Below are 16,405 nucleotides of genomic sequence, written 5' to 3' on the forward strand. Positions count from 1 at the left end.
CGAGGGGCCGTCGGTGGCATTGCACTGTAAGGTACTGCTTTGGCTTCAGACTGTAGGCGCAGTAGTTACCACTGACGTGGAACATCCTAACAGAAGTGTGTTGGAGGTAACAGCTCACAACAAAGCAGCAGCTGCTGAAGAGCTAAAACTGCCTCACAGTGAATGATGCGCATTTTTTTTAACATGTTTTCCATCGTGACCAATGACAAAGAGTCATTGTAAAACACGTGCTCTCCTCTGTCTCTGTGCTGCAGCCATCTACCATCTACTCTGAACCAACTTCACAGACCTCTAACATTTAAGAGCGTCATGACGTAAAAAAGAGAAATAAATGTAAAAAAAAAATGTTCATATGCTTTCCATAAAAATGAAAGTATAAAAAAACCTAATTCTAATAAATAATGTTTAATACAAACTTTACTACAAAGAGCTCTCTGCTTAACTATCTCACTGGAAACAAAGTCTGCAGGACGTTTTTTCTGCCCTGAGTTGTGTCTGCAGGCTGCATACAGCCCCAGCAAATGGTAAATGGACTGCATTTATAAAGCACTTGTCAACCTTCACAGACAAAGCGCTTTATGAGTTTTACTTCTCATTCACACACACACTGATGCCGGCTTGACCATCGGGAGCAACTTGGTGTTCAGTGCTTTGCTCAGAGACACTTTGACACATGGACAGGAAGAGCCGGGGATCGAAGCCCCAGCCCTGCTGGTGGACGAGCCGCTCTGCCTCCTGAGCCACAGCCGCCTGTTCATAACAAACAGTGTCATCTGAGAAGCAGAACCAACAGCAAAATAAGTTATGCTCATTGCTTTGAGCTCACATTAGTAATTGAAGGAGCCTCAGATGAACGTATCAATATTTTGATCAACTCAGATCTTTTCTCAGGACAGTCAAAAAACAAAGTTCAGAGAAACTGCAGGAAGAAAAATCAACCTGAAACAATAAAACATGTCCCCTCGTGCATCCTCAGTGGAAATGACACTTGTTTTAGAGCATTTTAAGTCAAAAGAAGTTTGATTTATACATTGAATAGTTTCTGAGTAAAAGTGAAGCATTGTTACGGACACAAAGGATCAACGAGGACAAAGACATACAGCTGTTCAAACGTGACGATTCATCTTACTCACATATAGAGCCTTGTAAACTTGTCCATAAAAGGTAATGGGACATGCATTGATGTTTGCTGTAGCACTGGTTGTAAAAGTAACTCGTGCAGCTGCAGAAATGGAGACATGATGAGAGTCAGTTAGTGAACTGAAGTCAGTCAGCAGGACAACAGGAAAAGCTGCAGATACTAATGTTGAGGAACAAAGAGCTCTAAGGAGCCCACAGCAGCCACGTAGACTCACAGATCAACATGTTTGGTCCATGATCACGAACAAGCTGGCAAAATGTTTACTAACTAGTCAGCTGGACAATGACCTTCCTGCCTCAGTTCAAATAATTCTGTTGTTCCTCAGAGTGTCAGATCATCTGATATCTGTCAGGTCTGCTGACATCCCTAAACTCATGGTGCAGGTAGAGTTTCAACATGGCTGCCGTGGGGATGAAGTCATGTGTGTTCTTACCTGACACGTGGCTGACTGTAGCCAGGGAGAGCAGCAGCAGGAGGAGCATGTTGGAGGAGACCAGTCAGCTGACAGAGAGCTGGAGGACACACAGTCACATGTCACTGATATCCCATAATTTCAATGTAGTTCAGTTCAGTTGACTTTATCTCAGACCATGTGTCACAGTAGAAAAAGATCACATTTCCAAACATGAAAACATCCATCACACATCACATAAATACACAGCACAGCAATCATTCAGTCTGTCCTCTGTATGTATAACAGGACATTTATTAAAAAATAGATACAGTAAATACAACTGAGACACAGCTGAAGCATGACAAAAATAATAATCTTATAAAATGTAGAGCTTTTATCACTGTCAGTAAATCAGCCAATAATATTGTTACAGGGATAACACTATTTCTTTTACTTTGCTGGAAATATAATACAATATAATATCTTCTATGTGAGTATTTAAATGAAAATCTCCTCTGGCTTTAATTCTCTTATCAGTGATATGATCTATTATTATGTTGTTCTAACACTTTGGATCTTTAATGTATGCATGCATGTAATTGTTAAAATATTCATTCTATTATTTATTGTTTGGTAAGACAAATGGTTTTAATGATCTGTGTCACACCAGACAGATTTGATTCCTGGCTGGTGTGTGACAGTTATTCCAAAGAATTTCTCTGTGAGGTGAGAAATCATGACTATAACAAAGCTTCCCAGAGAGAGGAGCTTGCTGCTGAAACTTGACAACTACAGTATTTACAGAGATAAAGTAGTAGTAGTTACAGCTCCTTCCAAATATTAAATCACAAACCAACTGAAATATCTTCTGCGGAATAAAGAAGCACACAGGTTTTTTTCAACCGTTTTACCTTTGAAATAAGATTAAGATTCAGAGTTCAATCCTTGGAAGAAGCAGAACATCTTTTGAAAGATCATAAGCGACACTGTAACATCTTCACACATACAGTCACATCCTCATGACATCATGGTAAGAACATCTCAATTAAATATTTCTTTAAAAGTTAGTTTATATATTTAGAGCTCTTTCAAACTCACCTGAACGCTTCTATTTCACAGCCTGCTAGTTTAATAATGTATTTTTTTTATAGTGGATGTGTTTAATATGCAAATTAGAATCTCCAATCTCCAAACATCACTGTCTCTGTTAATAAAGGGTGTTTTATAGCCTGTACAAGTTGTTCATTATTTATATTCTCAAGAATATGTGGCTGAGGATATTTAATATGAAATCATCATCCTTAAAACAAAGTCTTCCTCAATTAATATTGAGCAACATCATTAAATAAAGCACTCCAGTGTCATGTGTGTATATGTGTGTGTGTGTGTGTGTGTGTGTGTGTGTGAAGGGGGGAACTCAATGAGCTGCACACAAAGATCTTAATCAGTTTGGAATAAATTCAGTAATTAAATGTAAATAGTAGATATAATAGTAAGTAAATGTTTTGTAACGGGTAACAATTGGGACTGTCTTTGTCTCCATAGTAAAGGTGGCTGCGGATCTTGGGTAAAATAGCCTTCTGCTATCCAAATATTTCTCAGAATCGAGGGAGAAATAATAGAAACTGACAGCCGTAACAATAAGCTATCATATTGTTGAGTTATCAAGAACACTTTAGTGTTTTTGTGTTGGGAAATGTTGAGGATATCATTAACAGAAAACATTAACATGGGAATTGAATACTTTCGGGCGGCGGGTCCTCAGGTGTGCCCACCGGACCGATTCTCACAGCATCTTATCGTGCCTCGGGAGGGTTAACATTGGAGTGAATGGAAGGCCGGAGCAGTTGCTCTTAACATCTAATATTGCCACAGATGAGTTTACATCGGAGTTAGCTGAAAGCCCGGTGCATCGCTATACAGGGCACTTTGTTCGTTGCTATCAGACGCCGAGGGGCATGACCTGTGTACAGAGAGAGGGACAGAGATGAGTGTTCAGGTTGTCTTACCTTCTGGAAGCTTTCTGGACAATCAGGAAGAAAATGCTCTGAGGTTTCAGCACCGAGAAATGCAGTATTCGAGTGCAATGGTGCCCTTTCATACCCCATCACATATTTATAATGATTTCATGTGGACAAACTGGTTTCATGACATTCAATGTTCGTGGGTGGATCGGCATGTACAGACGCTGAGGGTAGCGTTCGTGTTATATTTGGTAGGGACATTTGTCAGATGGCCAAAATAATTGTGTATTGGCACTTGCTCTCTAGAGCTCTCTTCTCTCTTGCCAGCCGACATTTCAGTGTTTACTCACGGGTGATTCATCGTTGTGGATTTTGTTTTGATTTTGAAAGTTGATATTGTGACATTGTTTCAACGTCGTAATTTTCAACATGGGTGAACCTGAGTCAATGTTGAATCACTGTTGGATTTTGTTTCAATTTTAAAAGGCAAATCAAAGTTGAATTTGCAACTTTGTTTCATCTTTCAACACTGAATAAACTATAGATTGCATTTCCTTTTCATTCCACATTGTACACAATTGTGCATTCAATTATATTATAACCTAGTTTCCAGTTGGATCAACATGACAATATTGACAGAATCAGTGATTTACGTGTTTCATGTTTTCATGAAAGAGAAACGTGCATTTTATTTTTATAATCTTTGCTCAGTATATATGATGTTTAGTTTGTTAGTTATTACGAAGGTTGTTTTAGGTCTTGCCAGAAAATTGTACGAATGCAACATATTCTATCGTAGGTATGGTGGTTGCTATGGACCTTGCTGTCACTGAAACCACTTAGTTGCATGTTGTTTAGTCTAGTGGGGGAATACGGTACTGTGTGCTCTTCAAGATATGATGGTGCTTGACCATTAAGGGCTTTGTAAGTTGGGAGAAGGATTTTAAATTCAATTCTAGATTTTACAGGAAGCCAATGTAGCAAAGCTAAAATGGGAAAAATATGATCTCTTTTTATAGATTTTGTTAGTATATGTGCAGCTGCATTCTGGACCAGCTGGAGAGTCTTTAGAGACTTGTTATTGCAGCCTGATGATAAGGAAATGCAATAATCCAGCCTAGAAGTAACAAATGCGTGAACTAGTTTTTCTGCATCTTTTTGGGACAGGATGTGCCTGATTTTTGCAATATTATGTAAGTGAGAAAAGGTAGTCCTTGAAATTTGATTTATGTGGGAGTTAAAGGACATATCCTGATCAAAGATAACTCCCAGATTCCTCATGATGATGCTGGAGGCCAGGGTAATGCCATCCAGCGTAGCTATATCATTAGATAATGTGTTTCTAAGGTGTTTAGGGCCAAACACAACAACTTCAGTTTTATCTGAGTTTAGTAGTAGAAAATTGCAGGTCATCCAAGTCTTTATGTCCTTAAGGCATGCTTGGAGTTTGTTTAACTGATTGGTTTCATCATGCTTCATTGATAAATATAATTGGGTATCATCTGCATAACAATGAAGTGTTTCCTAATAATATTACCTAAAGGAAGCGTATACAAGGTGAATAGTATTGGTCCAAGCAAAGAACCTTGTGGAACTCCGTGTCTAACTTTTGCCTTCATGGAGGATTCATCATTAACATGTACAAACTGAAATCTGTCTGATGAATAGGACTTAAACCAGCTTAATGCAGTTCCTTTAATGCCAATTAAATGTTCCAGTCTCTGCAAAAGGATTTGATGGTCAATTGTGTCGAATGCGGCACTAAGATCTAACAAGACAAGTACAGAGAGAAGTCCTTTGTCTGATGCAGTTAGGAGGTCATTTGTGACTTTCACCAGTGCTGTCTCTGTGCTATGATGCCTCTAAATCCTGACTGAAAATCCTCAAATAAACTATTGTTATGTAGAAAGTCACATAACTGATTAGAGACTGCTTTATCAAGGATCTTAGAGAGAAAGGGAAGATTAGATATAGGTCTACGATTGGCTTAAATGCCTGAATCAAGAGTAGGCTTCTTAAGAAGAGGTTTAATTACAGCTACTTTAAAGGCCTGTGGTACATAGCCTGTTACTAAAGACAGATTGATCATATCTAGTAAAGAAGTGCTAACTAAGGGTAAGGCTTCCTTAAGCAACCTAGTTGGGATGGAGTCGAAGAGACAGGTTGATGGTTGAGGGCAGGAGGTGGTTAATTTTGTCTCTCATAGTTAGAATTTTATCATTAAAGAAGCTCATAAAGTCATTACTACTGAGAGCTATAGGAATACATGGATCAGTAGAGTTATGACTCTTTGTCAGCCAAAGTGCTGAAAAGGAACCTGGGGCAGTTTTTATTCTCTTCTATTAATGCTGAGTAATAGGCGGCTCTGGCATTACAGAGGGCCTTCCTATATGTTTTAAGACTATCTTGCCAGACTAAGCGAGATTCTTCCACTTTGGTGGAACGCCAAATCCTTTCCAATTTTCGCAATGTTAGCTTTAATTTGCGGGTTTGGGAGTTATACCATGGAGCTAACCTCTTATGTTTTATTATCTTCCTTTTTAAGGGGGCGATGGAGTCGAGTGTTTTTCTTAATGAGCCTGCAGCACTATCAACAAGATTATCAATTTGGGAGGGACTAAAGTTAACATAAGAGTCCTCTGTAGTATTGAGACATGGCAGTGAATTCCGTACTGATGGAATTGCTTCCTTAAATTTATCTACTACACTATCAGATAGACATCTAGTGAGGACATTTTTGTCTAATGGTGTGTAATCCAGTAATAAGAATTCAAAAGTTATTAAGTAATGGTCTGATAAAGTAGGAGTTTGTGGAAAAATTATTAAAGGGAATTCAGAGTACGGGCCAGGAGGACGGTACAATATAACACATAGAACTGGCTGTTCTAGTTTTCCAGGTTGAGTGAGAGAGACTAAGAACAAGGCTTTCGAATGAGTCATGATTAAATTTAGGTCTAGGGTTGATGATTAGGCTTGAGGTGAAAATGGCTGCAACTCCACCTCCTCGGCCAGTGTCCTGAGGAATGTGAGTATTAATATGACTGGGGGGAGTGGATTAATTAAGGCATATGACATATTCTTCATGACACAGCCAGGTTTCAGTAAGACAAAATAAATCAATATGTTGATCTGAGATTAAATCGTTTACTAATATGGCGTTAGATGACAGAGATCTAATGTTCAAGAGTCCACATTTAATTCTCTTATTTTGTTGTACTATTGCAGTAGTGGTCTTCATTTTTATTTAAACAAGCAACTGAGACCCGGGGAGACATGAGAGCAGCTGCTGGCTAACAGTTACAGCAGAGAGCAGGAGGGAGGACGGACTTCTCACTCTCTACTCTGTGCTGTGACTATGCTGCTGCTGCAAAGTCATGCAGCAAACACTTTAGTTTGTAACTGTACTGTCAGTCAGAGAGAGAGAACGAGAAGGGGGCAAGGGGGCTAAGCAAACCAATGTGCTGTATGCAGCTCTACTATGAAATAAGATTTTACCCATTTTAAATAGTAAAAAAAAAAGAAAATCAATATGTGGCAGTCAATGTTGATATTGTAGCGGTCACCACAAATAAATGCATGTATGGGGAACCCTGACATGTATACATACATACATATGCCTGATACATAGACAACAAATAAGCACACGACCAAGGTAATCAAAACCAAAATTGAACAGAGAGTAATTCTCTTTGTTAACTCTTTGTTAAAATGTAAAAATTAACCCCCAAAGTGCCAAAATGTGCTCGAGAGCGCCACCTATGTATCTAAAATGGCCGCCACGGGCCGTAGGAATGTTGTAGAGAGATTGAACCAAAACTCAATTATTTGTCTCATCAAGACCTACAAATCATACACTGACACCCCTACCTAAATCCAACAGGAAGTCTGCGGTTCACCCATGAAAGTATGATTTTGTGCCAATTTTGGACCTTGAATAAACGCTATCTCCTCCTAGGGCGTTAATGGTATCGGCTTCAAACTTTAATACATGACTTATCACACTGTGTTGAACAAAAGTTATAAAAAACTTTTTATTAACTTGAATGGTTTAGATCTAGTAAGCCCTGAAAGTTGGAGTGCCACATCACACCTTACAATATAAACCAATAGGGAGGCAATCTCTGGGCATGGACTTTGTGCCAAACTGGGGTGTCTGACGTCTAAACTATGAGTCCGACCACTTTCAAACCTGTATCAATAGATTTGCGACGGAAATTCCTACAAAAAAATGTGATTTTTATGTAGGATTTGGCCAAAGTCATGGGATTTATGAGGATATTTCACAAGAAGAGTAGTCTGAAATCCTTCTCTGAGAGGGAGAGAGAGAATGGGAGGGGGGGGGGTGGGTGAAGTCAGGCCTGTCAGCCCAGGTCTGAAAACATCTACATGCCCGTGACAGAAGCCCTTGGACTGCACCGCACTCCAGTTACTTAGTGCTTCTACACATCTGACAGCAGTGTTCCATCCTTACTTTTTTTCAAGGAGTACATGTGCTCCTAAATGAAAAAAATTAGGAGCATACATATAACTTTAGGAGCACACTGAAAAATGTTCAAGTAACAGTTTCTTGCATGAATAATAGCCTCCTCAGCCAGCTGGTAAAAATATGTGCATATATCGGCATTGGCAATCGGCCACAATGAGTTGGAAATGTCAGCATATTGGATATTGGCAAAAATCTAATGTTGTGCATCCCTAGTTAAAAGTCTTTACATTCCTAAAAATAGACTTGATGAAAATTAGAAAATTAATTTGTTTTACACACAAACTCATGAAGGGTTTTCAATTTACTAATTGAAATTCAAGTGAATGGGCACAAAACTTGCATGATTTTGATGCCACAGGTGTGAGCAAGGCAGCCATGTCTCACCCTGCAGAAAATTCTCATCCTCACACTGTTGAGATTTGATGTTTCACCATGACAGAGGAAGTTGCTATAACTTTATTGTAAATGCTCCAGTCTGCACCAAACTTTACATGTTTGATAAGACTCCCGGCCTGAACGCGTGTACATGACAATATTCCATCAGTGATGCAAACCGGCTGAATAGCGCCTCCTACGAAATTTCAGTAAAGCAGCCCCACAGCGGGCAAAATAGTGGACAAAGGAAGTGTTTGTCTCCTTCTTGCACTGTCTGAAAACAGCCCGGGTCTGAAGACATCTACATGCCCGTAACAGAAGCCCTTTGATTGCGCCGCGGCCCGAAGTGCGCAAGGGCGCGAAGGCTCGCTCAACGCTGCTTGCAGCTTTAATTAAAGTCAACAATTTATCACATACATATTTAAATGCTTTGTGTGTGTGTGTGTGTATGTAAATCAAAATGTATGTTCTCTTTAGGGGTGTTTGATTATGGCAAAAAGCATAATCACAATTATTTTTGCTCAATATTGACATCACAGTTATTTAACACGATTACTTTTTGACTATCATTTTTGGTGATTACCGATATATGCACATATTTCTTCCCACTTTGCTGAGGAAACTATTACACATGCAAGCATAGATTGTACTAAGTATGATCAAAAAAGACAATATATATAAGGGAAGAGCTCAGGAAGACTAGAGTTCCGGAGCTCAGCATTAAAACTTTAATGAACCTGCCAAATGGGTGGAGTAGCAGTTTTTTGGGTTTTTTTTGAGTTTATTAGACAGACAGGATTGATGTGTAGGATTTAATATTTGGTCTACAGTCCGAAGCGGAGGGTGGTGGTAATGTGCCTAATATGCTATAATTTAGCTATCGTTGAAGCGTGTGGCTGTGGCGTGGCGTTGAGTTTTGATGTTTCGCCATGACAGAGGAAACTGCTATAATTTAAGTGCAAATGCTCCAGTCCGCACCAAACTTTGCATGTTTGATAAGAGTCCTGGCCTGAAAACAGCCCGGGTCTGAAGACATCTACATACCCGTGATAGAAGCCCTTGGACTGCGCTGCGGCCCGACGTGCGCAAGGGCGCGAAGGCCCGTTCAACGCTGCTTGCAGCTTTAATTAAATATGTTTCTGAAAGTAATCTAATCACATAAATGTTGCCTAACTTTATTTCCTTTCACTATAGTATTAAACTTTATTTCAGTAGATGGTTTAAGATGTGTAGATAGTTTGAGAAAGTTGAACCAATGAAAGTTAATGTTTGTTATTAGAAGAACTGACTTATTATGTATCATGTAATATGCTTAAGTGTTTCTTTAATGGTTTTACAAATATGATACAAGCTGACAGGACCATTATTAATCAGAAATATCATGAATGTTTGGACATTATGACAGGAATGTGTTTACAGCTTAATGTGAAATAATAGGCAACAATGACTTGAAGTGTAAGTTTTTGCATGTAAAAACTCAGAATTAGATTTTCCCAAATTCCTTTACTTCAGGAGGCACAGCCTGCAGACCACCAGCCACACCTAAAGCCTCTAGAACAAAGAAATTGAATATTCATCAATAGTTCGGCACGAACCCCTTCTGAACATCCCTAAAACTCCTCCCATCTTATTCTAACTTATAAAAACAGCCTCAAAGAGATTCCTCTTTGAGCTGGCCTACAAGACCTCAAGAAAATTCTTAAGACATCTCTTTCATTTGTTTTTCAATCAAATGTATCCAAATTTAATCTTTTATTGCAACAAGTTAATTTGTTTTGTTTTATTAGTAACATTAAGTCTCGTATTTCCACGTATGGTAATTTAATTTTGAAGTAAACACGTACAGTATTTTATTTTGAAGTAAACGCCGCTGAAGATTTGAGCGTAGTCAGACTAAACTTTACTCGAAACTTAACTCAAGTTACTACAAGCCAAATAAAGCCTGAACGTAAGCTCCCGAAGAAGAAGAAGAAGAAGAAGAAGAAGGTGGCTTGAAACTGAACCTGCTCTCTGAGAGCAATATTGAAAACCAGAAGTGAAGCAGGCCTAAAGACTCTTTCAGAGCAGCCTGAAGCGGCTTGATTCTTTACCGGCATTCAACACCTCTGCATCCACTGAGATGCGCCACAGCCCACAGCTGATACGGGCTCTTTCACTGCAACATTACTGGTGATGCTGCACCAACAATGCTGGACCTGCCAAGATGACGCCTCTACCACGACGAGATACCCTGACAGTAAGGCATAACATGTGATCAAGAGTTGATGTTGAATAATGTTAAAATTAAAGAATTTATTTAGAGAAGTTGAATTAGCTTTTCCCTTAGCATTCCCCGGTACAACATGTTAAGCCTCGAGTCACGCACTTCGAGCCACTCTTGCTGAATCATTTTCTTTATTATTTCTTTTTATCATTCTTAGGCCTTATTTATTTATTTTACTTTCTTTTTATTTATTATTGTCTGTATATTATCTGTATATATTATATTATCTATGCTTTATCTTGTATCCTCAAGACGTTTAGCTATTAATAAATGTCTTCATTTATCCTAAAAGTGTTTGGTTGTTTCTTTGAGCTGCAGTAAACAGAGGTCACTGTTTGGGACAAGAACTTACGATTGTGAGACTGATTCATTGATTAAATTGAACAAGTGTTAGTGCTCCCTCCTGGCACTAACAAATCCTAACCAAAAAGGAGGTGGTGCCCTAATGACGAGGTAATTCATTAATAAAGTATTAATACTCCTACATAAAGCTCTGCCACAACTCAAAGGTTCAGCATCATGTTATGTGTACAAGTGTAGGTTCACATCAGAAAGTATGAATGCATGTACCAAATACTTGACTTACACACTCTTAGCTATGTGCACGACATACAAAATATAGTCTACAAAGCTGACATGTTAACACTAGGGGTGCAATGAATCACAAAACTCACGGTTCGGATTGTATCACGGATTTCAGTCAAAAAAATAAAAGTTTGTTTTCCATTTATTCTATAACACACTTACAGCAAGAAACAGCAAGGTACTTTTGCCCATGGTCTTAAATGAAAACAACATTTAAGATGTCCAATGTTTAAATAAAATAAAATAAAATAAATGAAATATTCAATGCTCAATTACTGCAATATGAGGTATGATACCTTCCTCTTTTAAAGACGGTAGTGAATGAAACAGCCTTTGTGTACATCATCAAAACTTGATGATAACTTAGAAACATGAACACACGTCCCATCCTGCAGCTTGTTGAACGAGCCACCAAACAAACATTCACCGCTAACGTCATTTAGCAGCTAGATGCTAATTAGCTGCTCAGCTGCAGCACATCAAACAGCGTGTAAACATACCTACAGATAGCACCTCAGACCCATAAGGTGCTGGTTTGATCGTTGCCCTTCAAAATCCTTGTTAGCGACACGCTGTCTGCCCATGACTTGTATGTACAGCAGTTTGTTTACTTTGTCTTAAATGAGACATTTAATTTTGCAATTAATCTGCAGTTCAGGTGGGGGTGATCCGTATGGATCACGGATCAACTACTATCAGTTACACCACTAGTTAACACTTGTTATTCTAGTTACTTTAAGCTTATTACTCAATATATGGCTCAGCTTAAAAATGAACTAAAGAAACTGTCAGAAACAAGCAGCCAGACCTCCTGCACACTAATCATAGAACATCAACAAGTGACTGAACAACCACTCAATTAAAAACGGGATCAATTCCACATGAATGAATGAGTCCAGACAGCTCACTGTAACTTCAACAAGCAAACTACCCACAACACATTATATATATATCTCTGTTCTATTCTTGTTAAGGAGATAAATTCACACAACAGCCACACAGAGAGACATTTAACCATCAGAGATGAAATTAGCGACCAAAGAGACAGAGTGAGAGAAAAGCTGTATCTGACTCACGTTATCTGATATCTTCTTCTTTCTATCATGGAGATGAAGTATTCATGTCATAACATCCATTTGTGACTGTTGGTCATCTTGTTTGTTAGTTAACAGAACTTTATGGCTGCTGCTTAACCAGTCTGATATCATTAGCAACAATGACAAACAAGCTAACTCTCCTGGTTGTTTCTCCGGTTGCTTCTCTCTCCAGCCGCTGCCTGGCGGTGTCCTGCTGCTGCTGCGCTGCACAGTCCAGATCATTTCTCCCATTAGCTTAACAACAGTCCTTAATAGTCCTTCCATGGATGTATAAAGAGTCCTTCAGGCTGCTACAACAAGCCAGGTGTTGCATTGGCTAATGCAAGGAGCTATCTACTGCTGCTACTTTGCCTTACAGTGGAGAGAATTGAAGATGAATTCTGGAAACTATCATTGGATCAACTCGATGTCAATATTGCATTCAGGTTGTTGATTGGTTAGGGAGGCCGTCCTCCCTTGGAGCATCATTTTACGTGTCTATTCCAAAGAAGAGAGAAGGAATATGTTGCAAATAATACTGTGACTTTGCAATGGTTTATTTCAACCAAATGTTCTTTTTAGGGCCTGAGCACCGAAGGTGCGAAGGCACTATTGTATTTCATGTGTTTGTTTCTTTATTATTACAGGACATCAGACCTAAATCTGACCTCCTAAACATGATCAAAAACTCACCAAATTTGGCATGTACATCAGGTCTATGTAAAATTTGATAAAATGTAAAAATTAAGCCCCAAAGTGTCAAAATGTGCTCTCTAGCGCCACCTATGTAACTAAAATGGCCGCCGCGGCCCATAGGAATGTCGTAGAGAGATCAAACTAAAACTGAGTTATTGGTCTCATCAAGACCTACAAATCATGTGCTGACACCCCTGACCTAAATCCAACCGAAAGTCCGCAATTAGCCTGTCAAAATAAGACTTTGCCTTAACAGTTTGCAGTGCCACATCCACCTTACACTGTAAAGCAATGGGGAGGCATGACCTTTGTGTCAAACAGAGGCTTCTGACGTCTGACCAATTTCAAACCTGTATCAATGGATACAGGATATCTCAATGGTGTGAGGATGAGAATTTTCTGCAGGGTGAGACATATTTTTAGAAAAGTAAAGACTTTTAACCCACACGACCTGGTCAAAGTTTGATTGAAATGTGTACTGTCAGGTGTGTAGAGACAATAAGTAACTGCAGCTGGACACAGAAAAATACTCATACATTTGAATGGAGAGTGTGAGCGAACCGCTAGGTGCTCGGGCCCTAATAAAGGAAAAACTGCAGTACAGAGCTACAAATTTTAGTTCTGATGGTATTTTTCTACAGCACTTTATAACTAAACTGTCACCCTCACTTATTTTTCACTTCCCCTCATAGGTCATCCCCACCAATGAATTATAAATATAAGACCTATAATTGTTGTAAAATAAATGATGACACCAAACTTCATACAAAGTTTGTATATAATGTACTGTATGTATATAGGCCTTTCTGCTGTATCCTGCAAAAATGAGCTGCATTCAACCCCCACACCAGTGGCGGCTGGTGACTCAAAAAATGGGGGAGGACAGGAGGAAAACCAACATGGAATCTTACAACAAACCGCATCAAACTATATCATTGTCCCCAACCTGATGAAATCGGGGAGGGGTGGGGGGCAATTTTTTATGCCAATAAAACAATTTGCTTTTAAAAACAAAAACTCCTGAGTGGTGTAAAGGCTGTGTCTTTAAAGACATTTAGCATATACATATTGTGTCTAAACAAAGAAGAGCTCATTTTAGCCGTGGAGTGGTTCAGATGTGTGATTTTACCAACAAAGTGAAATTCAGATTTATAGTATTGTTCTATTGTGACAAAAGATTTATGTTCTCATCAAAAACAGACAAGATATCACATGATTTACATATGTTTCCTATGTATTTTCTTAGTATACAGAAATATATAAAGTACCACAAAGCTTATAATGTGATACAGGAACAGATCAGTGCTGAATTCTAGAAAGACTGAACACTAAAAACATTCACAGATCTAAGTAGGTTCACATCAGAAAGTATGAATGCATGTACCAAATACATGACTTACACACTCTTATCTATGTGCATGACATACAAAATATAGTCTACCAAGGTGACATGTTAACACTAGGGGTGCAATGAATCACAAAACTCACGGTTTGGATCGTATCACGGATTTCAGTCAAAAAAGATTTCACAAGAAGTGTTCTCTAAAATCCTCCTCTCTCCGCTCCTGGTGATGTCACTCCCTCAGTGCTGTGAAACATTCCGCAATACACACTCATTATAAAATCACAGGAGGAACAAGAAAAGACTTTAAAACTCACACTCTAATAACTCAAAAACAGTAAAAGATAGAAAACACATGTAAATTCAAGATTTGTAGGTCAAAGTCTCGTGACACATTGAAAGTTCAAATGAAGTTTGTATCTAAAACTATGTGGAAGCAGTAAATGTTCAAAAAGGTGTGGGTTCGCTCACACTCTCCATTCAAGTGTACGAGTATTTTTCTGTGTCCAGCTGCAGTTACTTATTGTTTCTACACACCTGACAGTACACATTTCAATCAAACTTTGACCAGGTCATGTGGGTTAAAATTATTTCCTTTTCTAAAAATAGACTTGATGAAAATTAGGAAATTAATTTGTTTTACACACAAACTCATAAAGAGTTTTCAATTTACTAATTGAAATTCAAGTGAATGGGCCCAAAGCTTGATGCCACAGGTGTGCGCAAGGTAGACATGTCTCACCCTGCAGAAAATTCTCACACTGTTGAGATTTGATTCGCCATGATAGAGGAAGTTGCTATAACTTTATTGTAAATGTTCCAGTCTGCACCATACTTTACATGTTTGATAAGACTGCCGGCCTGAACACGTCTACATGAAAATATTCCATCAGTGATGCAAACTGGCTGAATAGCACCCCCCATGAAATTTCAGCAAGGTAGCCCCAGCAGCAGGCAAAATAGTGGACAAAGGAGGTGACGTTTATCTCCTTCTTGCACTGTCTGAAAACAGCCATGTCTGAAGACATCTACATGCCCGTGACAGAAGCCCTTCGATTGCGTTGCGGCCTGACATTCGCGGAGGCGTGAGAGCCCGTTCAATGCTGCTTGCAGCTTTAATTATTTCTTGTTCTTTCCATGTGTGTTGTCCATTTTCCTCTTTGTTCACTTCTGATTTTATCAGAATTTTTGATTCTTTTAATCTTACTCCATACATCAAGCAACCCAGCCATTGCAAAGGCCATACACTTGACTTTGTACTTGTGGTTTCTGTGTTGAAGACATGATTTTTATTTTTTATTTTGCCGTCTCTGATCATGTCAGTGCCCTTCCAGGTTCCATTCACATCTCCTGCTCTAAAACTCCCCCACTTTGATTCACTCCTGCCCCCTAAATTCTGTCACAGTTCCTTATTTCTGGTAAGTTTTTACTACCTCAAACACAATACCTAGTCACCATAAATATGAGGGTCTCGACAAAGAGGAGCTTGTCAGTGTTTTAAATCTTATGTGAATATTAGTCGCACACCAAGCTGTCCAGCTGAATCCTCCACAGGAAGGAGTGGAGAATGTCTTCATTACTTTCACAATAATATAACAGAGACCCGGAGCACAGTGGTGCACTTTCTAAATCATCCACCCGTCCTTCTGACTGCATTCCCATTGTATTCTGAAAAGCAGTATTTCAGACGGTTGGTCCAGATATTTGAACCATTATGAACTGCTTTCAGTCTACTGGCATATCACTTCAGATTTTAAACATGTCACTGTTAATCCCTTTCAAAGAAGCCATCTTTGGATTCCTCTGTTAAAGCCATTTTAGACCCATTTCTAAGTTACCATTTTTAAAAAAATGACTCTGCATAATTTTTAATTAATGATTTTTAATTAATATTTTTTCTGTTATGAACACTTTTTTTTTAAAGCTTTCACACTGTGTTTCTCTTTCTGCACAGCACTGAGACTGCTCTGCATAAGCTTCAGCCATCTGAAAAACTATGTTGGCGTTAGTGATGTGGCTCAGGATTGGTTCATCTCTTATCTGTCCAACAGGTCCTTCTGTTATGCTTGGAGATGCCTTCTCC

At 38.8% G+C, this 16,405-nt stretch overlaps 1 long non-coding RNA gene across 1 annotated transcript; it reads right to left on the reverse strand.

Moving 5' to 3' along the window:
• Nucleotides 1–1,105: 1,105 nt before the first annotated feature.
• On the reverse strand, nt 1,106–3,695 carry LOC137192073 (uncharacterized). Its single transcript, XR_010930498.1, has 3 exons — nt 3,545–3,695; nt 1,575–1,653; nt 1,106–1,222 (listed from the first exon to the last, which is right to left on the reverse strand). It is a non-coding gene; the product is annotated as an uncharacterized lncRNA (long non-coding RNA).
• Between the last annotated feature and the right edge of the window lie 12,710 nt (nt 3,696–16,405).

This window comes from Thunnus thynnus, chromosome 11 (assembly GCF_963924715.1).
Source record: "Thunnus thynnus chromosome 11, fThuThy2.1, whole genome shotgun sequence".
NCBI lineage: Eukaryota > Metazoa > Chordata > Actinopteri > Scombriformes > Scombridae > Thunnus > Thunnus thynnus.